Here is a 13023-nt window from a genome sequence, read left to right as displayed (position 1 = left end):
ACCAACCAACAAATCGAAACTATAATAAGATTATCAGCTCACACCTGTGAGGCAGCTATTGTCAAAAAGACAAGAAAATAGTAAGTGTTGGTGAGAAAGGGGCACCTGGGTGGTTCAGTCCGTTAAGCACCCGACTTTGACTCGGGTCATGATCTCACAGTTCGTGAGCTTGAGCCCCGCGTCAGGCTCTGCGCTGACGGCATGGAGTCTGCTTGGGATTCTCTCTCCTCCTCCTCCTCCTCCTCCTCCTCCTCCTCCTCCTCTTCCTCCTCCCCCGCTTGTGCTCTCTCAAATAACTAAACTTAAGAAAAAATAAAATACAAGAATTCAGAAAATAAACGCACAACGCTGGTGTTGTCATCCTGCCCCGGACTGTAGTCACAAGGTGAGAATCCCCAGCCCAGCCATAACCCCGCCCTGAGCTCCTCTAGGGGCTGCAGGGAGGAGGTGTTCCAAAGTTCCCTGAGGCCCCAGCAGCAGCTCGCCCCTTTCTCCGAATTTCTGCGCCCAAGGCAGGTCCCCTGTCCAGTACTGCCTGGAGGCCAGCAGGTGGCGCCCAAAGCCCAGTATGGGCCGCGGGGCGCAGGGGGCCGCGCAGGTACCCGCCGGAGGCAGAGAGCAAGTACCCAGAAAGGGGTGCTTTCCGCGGCCGCGCCTTCCGTCGCCCTCTCCTGCATCGCTATGTCAGGAGGAGTCGGGGTGCGGGAGGAGGACTGTCGGGTGGGGTCGGGAGGAGTCGGGTGCGGGGGGAGGGCTGTCGGATCGGGAGGAGTCGGGTGCGGGAGGAGGGCTGTCGGGTGGGGTCGGGAGGAGTCGGGGTGCGGGAGGAGGGTCGAGTGGGGTCGGGAGGAGTCGGGTGCGGGGGGAGGGCTGACCCGTACAGCTTCCTCCGCTCCTCCAGCTCGTGTTCCCGGCGCTGCCTGAACAGGCCCTGAGGGTCGTCCAGCACCGCGCGGCCTACGCGTGGGGAGGAGGGGTGGGGAGGAGGGGTGGGGAGGAGGGGTGGGGAGGAGGGGTGGGCAGTGAGGCTCCTCCGGAGAGCCTCTCCCCTGCCCGCCAAGGACGCCTCCCCTGCCGGCCCTGCCCGCTGGCCCTGACCCTTCAGCATCTTGCCCTCCCCCAGCCTCCGGCCGGCAGGTGTATCTCCAGCAACCTGCCTCTTCCAGAACCGCCCCGAACCCCGATTTCCAGGTTCCAGCCCGCGCGCCCTGCCCCCTTCCTCCGCTCCCCCGACCGGGCCTCCTCACACCCCCGGCCCCGCGCTCACCGGTGCCCTCGGGCAGTCTCAGGATGCCAGCGCCCTCCACCCAGCGGCAGCACGGGAACCTGAACTCGTCCCCGCTGGCGCCGGGGCCCTGCACGTCCGCCTGAAGCTCCACTTCCTGCGGGCGACAGGGGCTCGGCCACCGCGGGGCTCCCCAGAAGCAGCCCCGGGACTGAGCCCTGCCCGCGCCGGACGCCCTTCCGAGGGCCTCTGGGAAAGGCGCGCGAAAGGAGCCGCACAGCCAAGGGGGCGCGCACGGAGCAGGTGGCCCCACGACCCCACGCGGGTCCGGGGGAGGCGGGGGAGGCGAGACGGGGAGGTGCACCCCTTCCTCACTTCTTCCTCCCTGTGGTCACCGCGCCACGCGCCGCGCCCCGAGGGAGCGCCCCCGGGCGCGGGGACCGCAGAGCAGAACGGCAGGGGCGCCCTCGCCAGCGCCCCCAGGATGCAGCGGGCAGTCCCCGGCCCTGGCAGGCCTTCCGCACGACGTGCCGACTAGAGAGACCCCTCCAGGGGGCGGCGCTGGGCCGGGCCGCGCGGGGGAGGGAGAGGGAGAGGCGGGGAGGCGTGCCGCGCAGGGGTACCGGGGGACGGGGCCGAGGCGAGCCGAGCCGCGTCGTGGAGCTGGGGCTCAGGGCAGGGCTGTGGGGAGAGGGGCGCGACCACACCGTGCAGCCTCGAGGGTAAGCCACGGGCGTTGGGCTGGTCCCGAGGACACACGGAAGCCACTCCCGTGTTCTGCGCGGGGGCACCTTTGAAGGTGGGAACGTTTGGAGAACCGCTCCGGTGGTGGAAGGGCGGCCGGGGCGGGGCGGTGGAGGGCGCGCAGGCGACTCGGGTTCAAGGCGGCCCCGGTGGGCGGGGGCGGGGCTCGGGGCCGAGAGGTCCGGGAGACAGAACTGACCGCGCGCACTCTCGGTTAGAGGCGGAGGAAGGGAAGCGGGGGGGGGGGGGGGGGGGGGGAGCGCCGCGGGGAGGGCTGGGAAGAGGGGCAGGCGGTGAGGCCTGGCGGGTCGGAGCCGGGGCGAGCAGCAGGTGGATGCGGCGAGAGCAGGGAAGAGCCTGGGAAACGCGGGCTTCGCATCTCGGGCTTCCTCCCCGGCGCCCGCATCCCCGCCGGGTACCCGGGGAGGGCCCGCAGGTCCCCCACCTAGCGACGCCGCAGAAGGCTTGAAACGGCAGCTTTTAAGAACGGGGGACACGGGAGGACGGACGGCCTATTCGAGGAAAGGCCGAGCTCTGCGCCACGACGGGCGGGCGCGCACTGGTCACCTCCAAGGAGGCCGCGGGGGAGCGCGCCGTGCGCCCCGTCCGTCCGGGCCCTTGTGTCACCTGTCCCCGCCGGGTCCTGTTCCCGCGCCGTCTTGAGCGCCGCCTCCCTGTGCTGGCCCACCAGCCACAGCTGCACTTGGTTGCTGGAGCCCGCGCACAGCGAGGAGCCGGCGGACACCCATCCTGCCGGAAGACAAGTCGCGGTCGCAGGGGGAAGAGCGGACTCTCTGAAGAGCAGAGCCCGGACCCCTCCCCCTCGGAAGCCCAGCGGGCCCCCGGGTGTGGGGGCACCCGGGTCTCCACCAGCCCGGAGCCCAAGAAGGCGGGCCTGGCGGGGGTGGGGTTGGGGGCCAGGGAGGCACACAGCGACCCCGGTTGGGGGAGGAGGAGGGAAGGGGGCCTCCCAGTGTGGGGCTGGGAAGGCCCCCCCCCCATCTAATTTCTTTTAATTTTTTTTTGACGCTTATTTTTTTAATTTTTTTTTTTTTAACATTTATTTATTTTTGAGACAGAGAGAGACAGAGCATGAACGGGGGAGGGTCAGAGAGAGGGAGACACAGAATCTGAAACAGGCTCCAGGCTCTGAGCTGTCAGCACAGAGCCTGACGCGGGGCTCGAACTCACGGACCGCGAGATCATGACCTGAGCCGAAGTCGGCCGCTTAACCGACTGAGCCACCCAGGCGCCCCTTGACGCTTATTTTTGAGAGAGAGCGCGAGCTGGAGACGTGCAGAGAGAGGGGGAGACGCAGAATCCGAAGCGGGCTCCAGGCTCCGAGCTGTCAGCACAGAGCCCGACACAGGGCTTGAACCCACAAACCAGGTGATCATGACCTGAGCCGAAGTCGGACCCTCAACCGACTGAGCCACCCAGGGGCCCCAAGGCCTCCCCATCCGAACACACACACACACACACACACACACACACACTGGCCTCACGAGGTGGCTCTTCTCTGGGAGGGCCATGCTTAAGGTTGCAGGGGAGGAGGGCGGTGGGGGGGGGGGGGGCTGGTCCACAGGAGCTCCTCAGTGAGGTACAGCGTGGCCTCGGAACTAACTTGGTCAACTTCCCACACTTACAGGCCTTCCTTGTGCCAAGCTCGGGGGCTCATCGCTACCCGCCTGTTGCCTGCGGGATAAAAATCCAAGCTTCTTGGCCTTCGACGCTCTTTCCACTTGGCCCGCCCCTCTCCCACCTTATTCCACGACACCCCATCCTCACCTCCCGTCTCCCCACGTGGGCCGGACCCCTGTGTTTCCCAGAACCCACTCTGCAGTTTGCTCGTGGTCCCTGTTTCTGGGACGTTCTGTTCAGCCTTCTAATCCCTGGTCAGATTCCGGTTTTTTGGAGTCCTCCCCGGTGATCCCGCCGCCCCCCGCCAGACCTCATCGGCTTCGCTCTCTACCGCTTTTGCCCTGTGCATACTTCATTACCGCACACTTAATGCCACAGTAGTTTGCGCGAACGGCCGGATCCCCAACCACGGTGAGCCAGCTTCCCTCGGCAGGGACCACATTCCCAGCAGGACGTCCTCATTTTGGTTTCTTCTGGATACAGCACGGTATCAGGCTTGCGGGTGCTGAGAGGTGTTTGCTAGAACACACTGGGCACAAAGGCCCGTTAAAAGTAAGTCCTTCCCTCGGGAGAGACACAGGCAAACGAGCAACTCCCAGGCAACATAAATAATAAAGGAATAGCCAGATCGACTCCAGTAGCCGTGACGCCGAGTCCCATAAGCCTGACAAAGCAAGTGAAGTCAACAGAAACAGGGACAGCGTCGTTTCTGGTTTGCTTTTCTCGTGGGCGGTAACTTCCCATGACGCAAAGCGGGAACGGCAGAAAGAAAGTGGCATTCGCTAGGGTCTCCCGCTCAGCCCCACGCCACCCGGTGTCTCCACCTCCTGTGGTCGCCGTACGTCTTCCCTACGCACGTTCACGAGCGGAGACACGCCGATCGCCCTCGTCCTCCTCCTGCACGTGGTAGCATATTCTACACACTGTTCCGCAGCTTGGTTTTTCCACATTGCAGATTAAATCAGGAGATCATCGTGTATCAACTTAAAGAGCTTCCTTGTGCCTTAAGGGTGTCACTGTTTGGGGGCACCCGGGGGGCTCAGTAGGTTGAGCGTCCGACTTCGGCTCAGGTCATGATCTCAGGTTCGTGACTTTGAGCCCCACATCCGGCTCTGTGCTGACAGTGTGGAGCCTGCTTGAGATTCTGTGTCTCCCGTCTCCCTGCCCCTCTCCTGCTCTCTCTCTCTCTCAAAAATAAATAAATATTTTAATTGAAATAAATATTTCTTAAAAAGGGTGCCACCGTTTTGACGTAGCAAAACATAGCCTACCAGCTTTGTCTAAGTGGACATTTAGGATGCTGGCAATCTTGTGTAAATATAAAAAAGCAGTGTTTTGCTACAAGAAATCGCCGGGCACATACATGGTTTCTCAAATGTAAGTATACATGTAGCACGATATCCTAAAAATGGAATTTCTGGGCCACAAGCATGTGGACATTTGGCACGTGCAAAGCTGCCCCCCACAGATGCTGTGGCAATTTCCGCTTCCATCAGTGAGGCCAGTGATGCGTGAGGATGCCCCCTTTCCCTCAGTCTCGCCAACACCGTGCTGATGAGCGCCCTCGCCGCAGCCAGTCTGACAGCCGAGAAACGGCACACTCGTGTCATTTTTATTTCCGTTTCTCTTACGCTGAGTGAAGTTGGGCATCTTTCCGTATCGTAGAAGCCACTGGTATTTCCTTTTCTGTGGACCGGCCGCTCCGTTTTTCTCTGGGATTTTCGTCTTTTTCTTACTGATTGGTAAGAACTATGGACACGTGAAGGAAACGATTTTTCCAGCTCTGTCACAACGAAAAGAGTCCCGACAGCAACAACGGTCTTTTCTACCTACACCAGCTCCTTGGAAACCGGACTGTGGTCTACGATATTATTTTCCACTAAAACGTGGGCTCCTTGGAGGGCAGCTGACTCCATACCTTCGAGCAGGCAAACCTCAGGATATGCCTGGGACATACTATTGTCGCTAAAAAAGAAAAAAAAAAGGAAGGGCGTTCTCAAGAAAGTCACAGGCAGTACTGAAAGGGCATGGTTCCAATTAGAGGGGCTCCCACTGGCTATGTCGTGACATTTCAAGGAGCAAAACCTAAATAATGGGACTGATTGAAATAAGAAGTGAATGATTTCACTTACATACAGAATGTTTTCTCTTGCCAGTAACCAAAAAAAAAAAAAAAAATCTATTCAAAATGGCTCAGACAGTAGGGAAAAACTATGATCTCAGAAGATAAGACGCCCATAAGGTAGGCTGAGTCTAGGGTTGTCCAGGTCAGCGTCACCGAGGAGCTGGGGTTGTGTTTTCCTATCCGTCCATCCTTCGTGAATGAGCTCGTCCAGTGACTTACCTCCTTGGCAAGATGGCGCTCCTCCTCCAATGAGCCCGGGCAGACCCAACACCACACAGTGGCGGAAAGAAAGACCATCTCCTCTTGGACCTTTTGAAGAGCAGGGGAGGCCGGAGTGCCCCCTGCCAGCAGCACGTTCAAGGTAACTCCGAGGTCTGTGGGGCCGGCCAGCCTGAGTCGGCTCACCTTCAAGGTCTACGCCTCCCCTGAAGAGGGCCCACCTCACCAAACCTCCGTGGAAGTTCACGGGCTTTCGCTCTACTCCGTCCCCGGGGGTCAATCTAAACGTGCGGAGGAGCTGAGGGCCCGCCCTGAAGGAAGCGTCTCACACCTCCAACGTTACCGTGAGCCACAGACCAGCTGGGGTCCGGAAATACACTCACACACGAAGCCCGACATGCAGGGTCCGGCTCGATGGGGGCCAGACAGCCGCGGGTATCTCCAAGGTGTGCCTCCCGGATCTTTCCGAGACTTGGCGTTATTGGCTTTGCCGGCATTGCGGGATTTCTTTCGGCTAAAGGTTCAAAGCTAAAGAAGCTGGGGTGTCCTCTGGGTTCGCGAGATGAACCGCCTCTCTTGATTCCCCACAGCAAGCCACTGTATCTGTCCAGATCGGTGGAGAGAAATTACATGATGGGGCTTTACGAGGATACACGGTCCTAGAAGATTTCTGGAAGGAGAACTTCCAAAAGCCGGGAAATGTGAAGCATTCACCTGGAAATAACTAGAGTGTTCCACGTTCTGCCCATTTTAATCAGTTATAGGTAAACGTGGGGGAAGTCCCTGCAGAAAACCAGTATGTCTCATTTTCTGGGACATCACCCCTTCCGTGGTCTCCTCTTTCCGTTAAGGGCTCTCCTTGCCCCTAAAATGTTGGTGTTATGGGGGTTCCGCTGCCCTCACTGCCCCACCCCTGGGAGCCGCGTCCCCCCCCACCCCCCACCAGGACGCTCTGAGCTCCGGACCCCACACACCCAGCCGCTCGCTCTCCTAGAGGCGCTGCTCACTCAGTGTTCCGATTATCGCCGGGTCGTGGACCCCTTTAGAGCAAGACTGAGCGATGTATCATTTCCCCAACGCCTGCCACCCAAGCCACTCCTCTGCTGGCTACAGCCCCGGCCACGCGGGGGATGCTCGATGGCTTCCCGCTCTCTGCTCGCCCAAAGCCCATCTCTAGAGAACAGTCAGCAGCAAGGACACGACGGGGCTAACGGCCTGGGCCAGGCGGCCAGCTGCTCCCAGGTGAGGCCCGGCCAGCCTTTGGCAAGGGTCCCGGCGAGGAAGCATTCGTGACGGCGGGTCAAAGGGCACTCGTGGACGCCGGGCCGCCTGCCTTCCCGTTCCGCCGGCGGCCGGGACGCAAAGCCACGCTCCGGCACCCCCGCCCCCGCCGACCACTGCCCGTTTCCCGTTTGCTCCCTCGGGCGCAGCTCTCCTCCGCAGGCCGACGGAAAACACAACTAGTCCTGTCTCTCCGCGGGGTTAAACTTAAAAGGGATCCCCGACGGGGCACCTGGGTGGCTCGGTCAGTTAAGCGTCCGACTTCGGCTCAGGTCATGATCTCACAGTCTGTGAGTTCGAGCCCCGCCTCGGGCTCTGTGTCAACAGCTCGGAGCCTGAAGCCTGCTTCCGATTCTGTGTCTCATTCTCTGCCCCTCCCCCACTTGTGCTCTGTCTCTGTCTCTCAAAAATAAATTAAAAAAAAAATTTAAGAAGAAAGGGATCCCCGCCACCTGCAGAACAGCGCCCAAACTCGGGAGCACAGCCTTCCGGTGTGCCCGTGGCCCCTGCACCTCGCCCTGGAGGAGAAGGGCTCTCCCACGTGCCCCAACCACCCGGTTCCCCCCTTCCGCTAAGCCGCAGCCTCTTCCCTGTCGCACAGGAGCCCGAAGGCAACCCGTGCAGACGCGCGGTAGTCTTCCAAGTCAGTGTCCCGTGAGAACGTAACACAGGTCCACATCCCGGTTGCTTACAGGGGTTTTGAGTAAGGTCCAGGGCACACCCCAAACACTCTTCTCCAGAATAACCCTGATCTCTTAACCCTTTGGGCAGGATCATTAACTGCTGGGAGACCTCAATCCGCTATCCTAGTATCTGGCCAACCTTCCCCACCTTGGCCACACGCATGCTGTGGGGCTGCTGAAGGGCTGGCTGAGACCCGTGCCCTCGCATCGCCACAAGTGTCAACCCCAGAGGGGCTAGTCTGCCGGGCCCCGTCCTCCACTGTGAACCCTTTCCGGCTCCTACTAATGACCCGTTCCAAGGTCAAACCAAAACACGCGGACAACCTACTCTTTGGACCAGATACTGGAACATAACATAAAGCCCCAATGGGGAAGTGTATACGGGCAGATGAGGGGAATAAATACAAGGTCAAGAAACAGGCCCAGATACAGTAGAAATGCAGAACAGGGCAAAGGGGGGAGGGGCTTCAAAGCAGCAAGAGACAGACTGTCTGATAAAAGACATTTGGATGACAGATGGCCAACCGACACGTGAGAAAATGCTCCACATCACTCATCATCAGGGAAATACGAATCAACACCACCATGAGATACCACCTCACACCTGTCAGAATGGCTCACGTGAACAACTCAGGCAACAACAGGTGTCGGCAAGAATGCGGAGAAAGGGGATCTCTTTTGCATTGTTGGTGGGAATGCAAACTGGTGCAGCCACTCTGGAAAACAGGATGGAGGTTCCTCAAAGAGCTAAAAATAGAACTACCCTACGGCCCAGCAACTGCACTACCAGGCATTTATCCACGGGATCCAGGTGTGCTGTTTCGAAGGGACACATGCACCCCGTGTTTATAGCAGCACTATCGACAATAGCCAAAGTATGCAAAGAGCCCAAATGTCCATCGATGGATGAATGGATAAAGAAGAGGTGGCATATATATACAACGGAGTATTAGTCACCAATCAAAAAGAAGGAAATCTTGCCATTGGCAACTACATGGATGGAACTGGAGGGTATTATGCTAAGTGAAATTAGAGAAAGACAAAAATCATATGACTTCACTCATATGAGGGCTTCAAGAGACAGAACAGATGAACATAAGGGAAGGGAAACAAAAATAACATAAAAACAGGGAGGGGGACAAAGCATAAGAGACTCACAAATATGGAGAACAAACCGAGGGTTATGGGAGGGGTTGTGGAAGGGGGGATGGGCTAAATGGGGGAGGGGCATTAAGGAATCTACTCCTGAAATCATTGTTTCACTATATGCTAATTTGGATGTAAATTTTTTAAAATAAAAAATAAAATAAAAGACTTTTGGATAAAACAGTAAAGTCAGATCTGTATCTCAAGCCTTATATTGGGATAAATTCCAAACGGATGAAAGACTTACATATAAAAACCAAAACTGTCAAAGGATCCGTAGCATGAGATCGCAGCAGCATAAAAATGCTGAAAACATAGTAAGTCTCCTAAAAATCTCAGAAAGGTGATAGCGTTTTTTTCTTAAACACTTTTTAACGTTTTATTTTTGAGAGAGAGAGAGCACACGAGCGCACGTGCAAGCAGGGAAGGGGCCGAGAGAGAGGGAGACACAGAATCCGAAGCAGGCTCCGGGCTCTGAGCTGTCAGCACGGAGCCCGACGCGGGGCTGGAACCCACAAACCAGGAGATCATGACCCAAGCTGAATTTAGCACTTAACCGACTGAGCCACCCAGCTGCCCCAAGGTGACGGCCTTTTAAAAATAGGACTCAAAGTGGCTCCTGGGTGACTCAGTCGGTTGAGCGACCCACTTCGGCTCTGCTCATGATCTCGTGGTTCATGAGTTTGAGCCCGGAAGAGGGCTTGGGATTCTCTCTCTGCCCCCCTCACTCTCTCTCTCAAAAATAAACACCATCAGGGGCACCTGGTGGCTCAGTCGGTTAAGTGTCCGCCTTCGGCTCAGGTCATGATCTCGCAGTTCGTGAGTTCGAGCCCTGCGTTGGACTCTGTGCTGACAGCTCAGAGCCTGGAACCTGCTTCAGATTCTGTGTCTCCCTCTTTCTCAGCCCCACCCCTGCTTACGCTCTCTGTGTCTCAATAATAAAAATTAAAAAAAAAAATTTTTAAATAAATAAACACAATCAAACAATCAATTAATAATAAAAATAGGACTGAAGACCCCAGAGCTAAAAGACTTACTGATAAACACACTTCCTAAAAACGTCCAGCAGGTCGGAAACTACCACGCGCAGATGAGAGCCAAAGCGTCAGGAAGGTTGGTGCAAGGCTTGGACACGAAGGGCAAACTTTCCCGCCACATAAAGATAGCCACGAAACCACAAGCAAGTAAAAGCAGCACTTTCGCAGGCACGGCACACGCCCATTCTGCAGAACAGGAAGTTCAAAGGCCCTGAACACCGAAAAGAACGCGAGGCCGGGACGTTTCCCGTCTAACACGCCGGCGCAGAGAAGAGCGCAGGTGGGCAAGGTCCGGGCCCCAAACCCGGACAGCATCCGAGAGGGCTCCGCGACTCTCTTTCCAGCACCTGGTCCTACGGGCAAATAACTGCGGGCACGACACGTGCACGTCATCTGCTTGCTCCGCGGCAGAAGCCAGGGGCCGGTCGCATACATGCTGGCAAACGCACCCCGGGCAGCGGGAAAAGAGAACGAGGAGACTCTGCACGGACAGAGAAGGAACCATCCGCACGTTGTCAACTCCTCCCTCAGACGTTACCTAGAAATCAACCACTCGCGCACCGACTCGGCCTCCTGGCCGGCGCCCCTGCTCCCAGCCGGACCCTCACCTGCATCCACTTCCCCAGAGCGGTCAAATCCTATTAGGTCGCCTGCCCGAACCCTCCAAGCGGCCTCCTCTCATCGCCGCCCGCTCCTGCCCCCACCCTCCACGCCTCACCCCGCTCTCTCGGCCCCTCCGGCGCCCCTGGGTTCCTTCAACACCCCGAGAACACTCTTACCTGCTGTGCCCTCTGCCCTCGGCCCGGAGCACCTCCCCACCCCGGACAGAGTCCTGCCGCCCGCCCGCTCCTTCGGGTCCGTAATGACCATGGCCTTCTCAGCGAGACCCTCCCGGTCTGTCCTGCTTCCCACTGCGCACGCCCGCATGCAGTCGCAGTAATGGGGGGATGCGCTCTATAAATCCCCCGTTTAACGTCTGCAAATTCCCGTCCAATGTTAACAACACACGCCGCACCCCTTCCCCTGTCCTCCGCTGCACTCGGCCCCACCTGACACACGCTCATTTACAGTCCGCCCCCCACACGCACCTGGAACGTAAACGGCCGAGAGCAGGGCAGCGATTCTTAGACGTTTTGTTCACGTCTGTGCCCCCGGCTGGCGACGGCGCCCAGCGCTGTGCCAACATCAAATCCTGGTCTCAACGCCGTACCCTAGTCACGCAGAGGCAACCACGAAGGGACACGGGGGAGGCCGCCCCGTCGCTCCCCCACGCTCCGCACTCCTTCCAGAACCTCCTGCCGTCTAGAACCACGTCCGAAGTACACGGCAACGAGAACGCAGTGCCTACCACGTGACTGGCACTCCGCGTGTGACGAGGAAGCCCACGGCTCGGCCAACCGCACTTAGGCTAAGTGAGATCGCGCCCCGCTCGGGGGCAGATTAAAGGGAAGCTTGGGCACGTGCGCTTGCGCGCGGCAGGAGTGCGTACACGACCACGGTGGGGACGCGCACGCAGCCGCGGCAGGAGCGCGCACGCAGTCACGGTGGGGGTGGGACGGCGCACCCGGGCGCGGTAGGAGCGCGCACGCGCACACGGTTGCGGCAGGAGCGTGCGCGCGGTCATGGTGGGAACGCGCGCGCAGGGCCGCGGCGGGAGGGCACGGGTCAGGCTGCCCTCTGCCTAATTGAAGGGCAGGCAGGGACGAGAAGGCTTTTGAACAAACCCGAACCCGCCGAGTTCTGAACCACATGAACGTATTTTCTACTCAGCACACAATTTAAATCATAAAACTTCTGTGCCAGCCTGTTCCTCGGAGTCAGTGACAACTTTACTTATCTACAGTTTCCAGAATTCAGGGTCTTTCTATTTGTTAAAAATCACCACTGCAGGATTCCTGCACCTTCGTCCTTCCAGTGGTCCGTAAGCCTCAAGCGGCCTTCACCTAAAAACCTCGTGAACTTGAAACAACAAATAAGAAAAAAGAAAAAGCACAACTGCAGAACACGTCTCAAGAATGAGGAAATCTGAATATCACAGTCTATATACATTGTTATTTAATTGCTGTTACTTTTCTTGGGTTTGATAGTGGTATTGTGATTACACAGAGAAATCTCAGGAGAGAGAACGTTGAAGAATTTAGAGGTGAAGGGCCAGGTCTGTGTGTATGTGTACACATATATATACACGCATGTATAGACACACAACGGGATACTACTCAGCGATGAAAAAGAATGAAATCTTGCCAACTGTAGCAATATGCATGGAACTAGAGTGTATTATGCTAAGCGAAATAAGTCAAAGACATACGATCTCACTCGTGCAATTTGAGAAAGCCCCCTCACACGTGCACCCGACAAGGCCCCATGTGTTTCAGGGGACCAGACACGGGCCGGGACACATCCACGTCTCAAGATGGGGGAGGAAACCCCTGAGGAGGGTGGACACAGCCACTGGAGACCCGCAACAAGGTTCGAACCGCCTAGAAGCCACGGACCAGACCCCTCCGTACCCTTCCCGCTTCTCCTACCACATCCCTCAGCCTTTCAGACCAAGGGGGCAGGTGTGCAGGCGAGCGCGTCTACAAATTCGCTCATGAGGACGAGGACACGTAGGACGGCCACACGCGGACAAGCAAGGCCGGGTCCTCTCACCCCTCCCGGTCTCACCCACACGGGCAGCCCGGCTCCGGGCGCAGCAGCGGCAAGAGTGCAGGGCAGATCACAGAAAACCCCGGCCCGGCCCCGTTGAGCAAGAGGACAGTCCATCGCCCTCTTGGTCAGCGGCTCCTCTTCTGGACAGCGGAGACCACAGGACGGCTGCGCAGACGCGTGGGGAGCGCTACGGGCACCCCTGCGGAGCCCAGTGGACGGCGGGGCTTCTGGACGGGGACACGGTGGTGTAAAAGGCAAGAGAAGCAGCAG

At 58.2% G+C, this 13023-nt stretch overlaps 1 pseudogene; it reads left to right on the top strand.

The window, feature by feature from the left end:
• Window positions 1–5823: 5823 nt before the first annotated feature.
• LOC132687133 (MICOS complex subunit MIC26 pseudogene) lies at window positions 5824–6694 on the top strand (annotated as a pseudogene).
• Window positions 6695–13023: the final 6329 nt, after the last annotated feature.

Source organism: Panthera onca, chromosome E1 (assembly GCF_046562875.1).
Source record: "Panthera onca isolate mPanOnc1 chromosome E1, mPanOnc1 haplotype 2, whole genome shotgun sequence".
NCBI classification, from domain to species: Eukaryota; Metazoa; Chordata; class Mammalia; order Carnivora; family Felidae; genus Panthera; species Panthera onca.
This window is presented reverse-complemented; position numbering and strand designations above follow the sequence as displayed.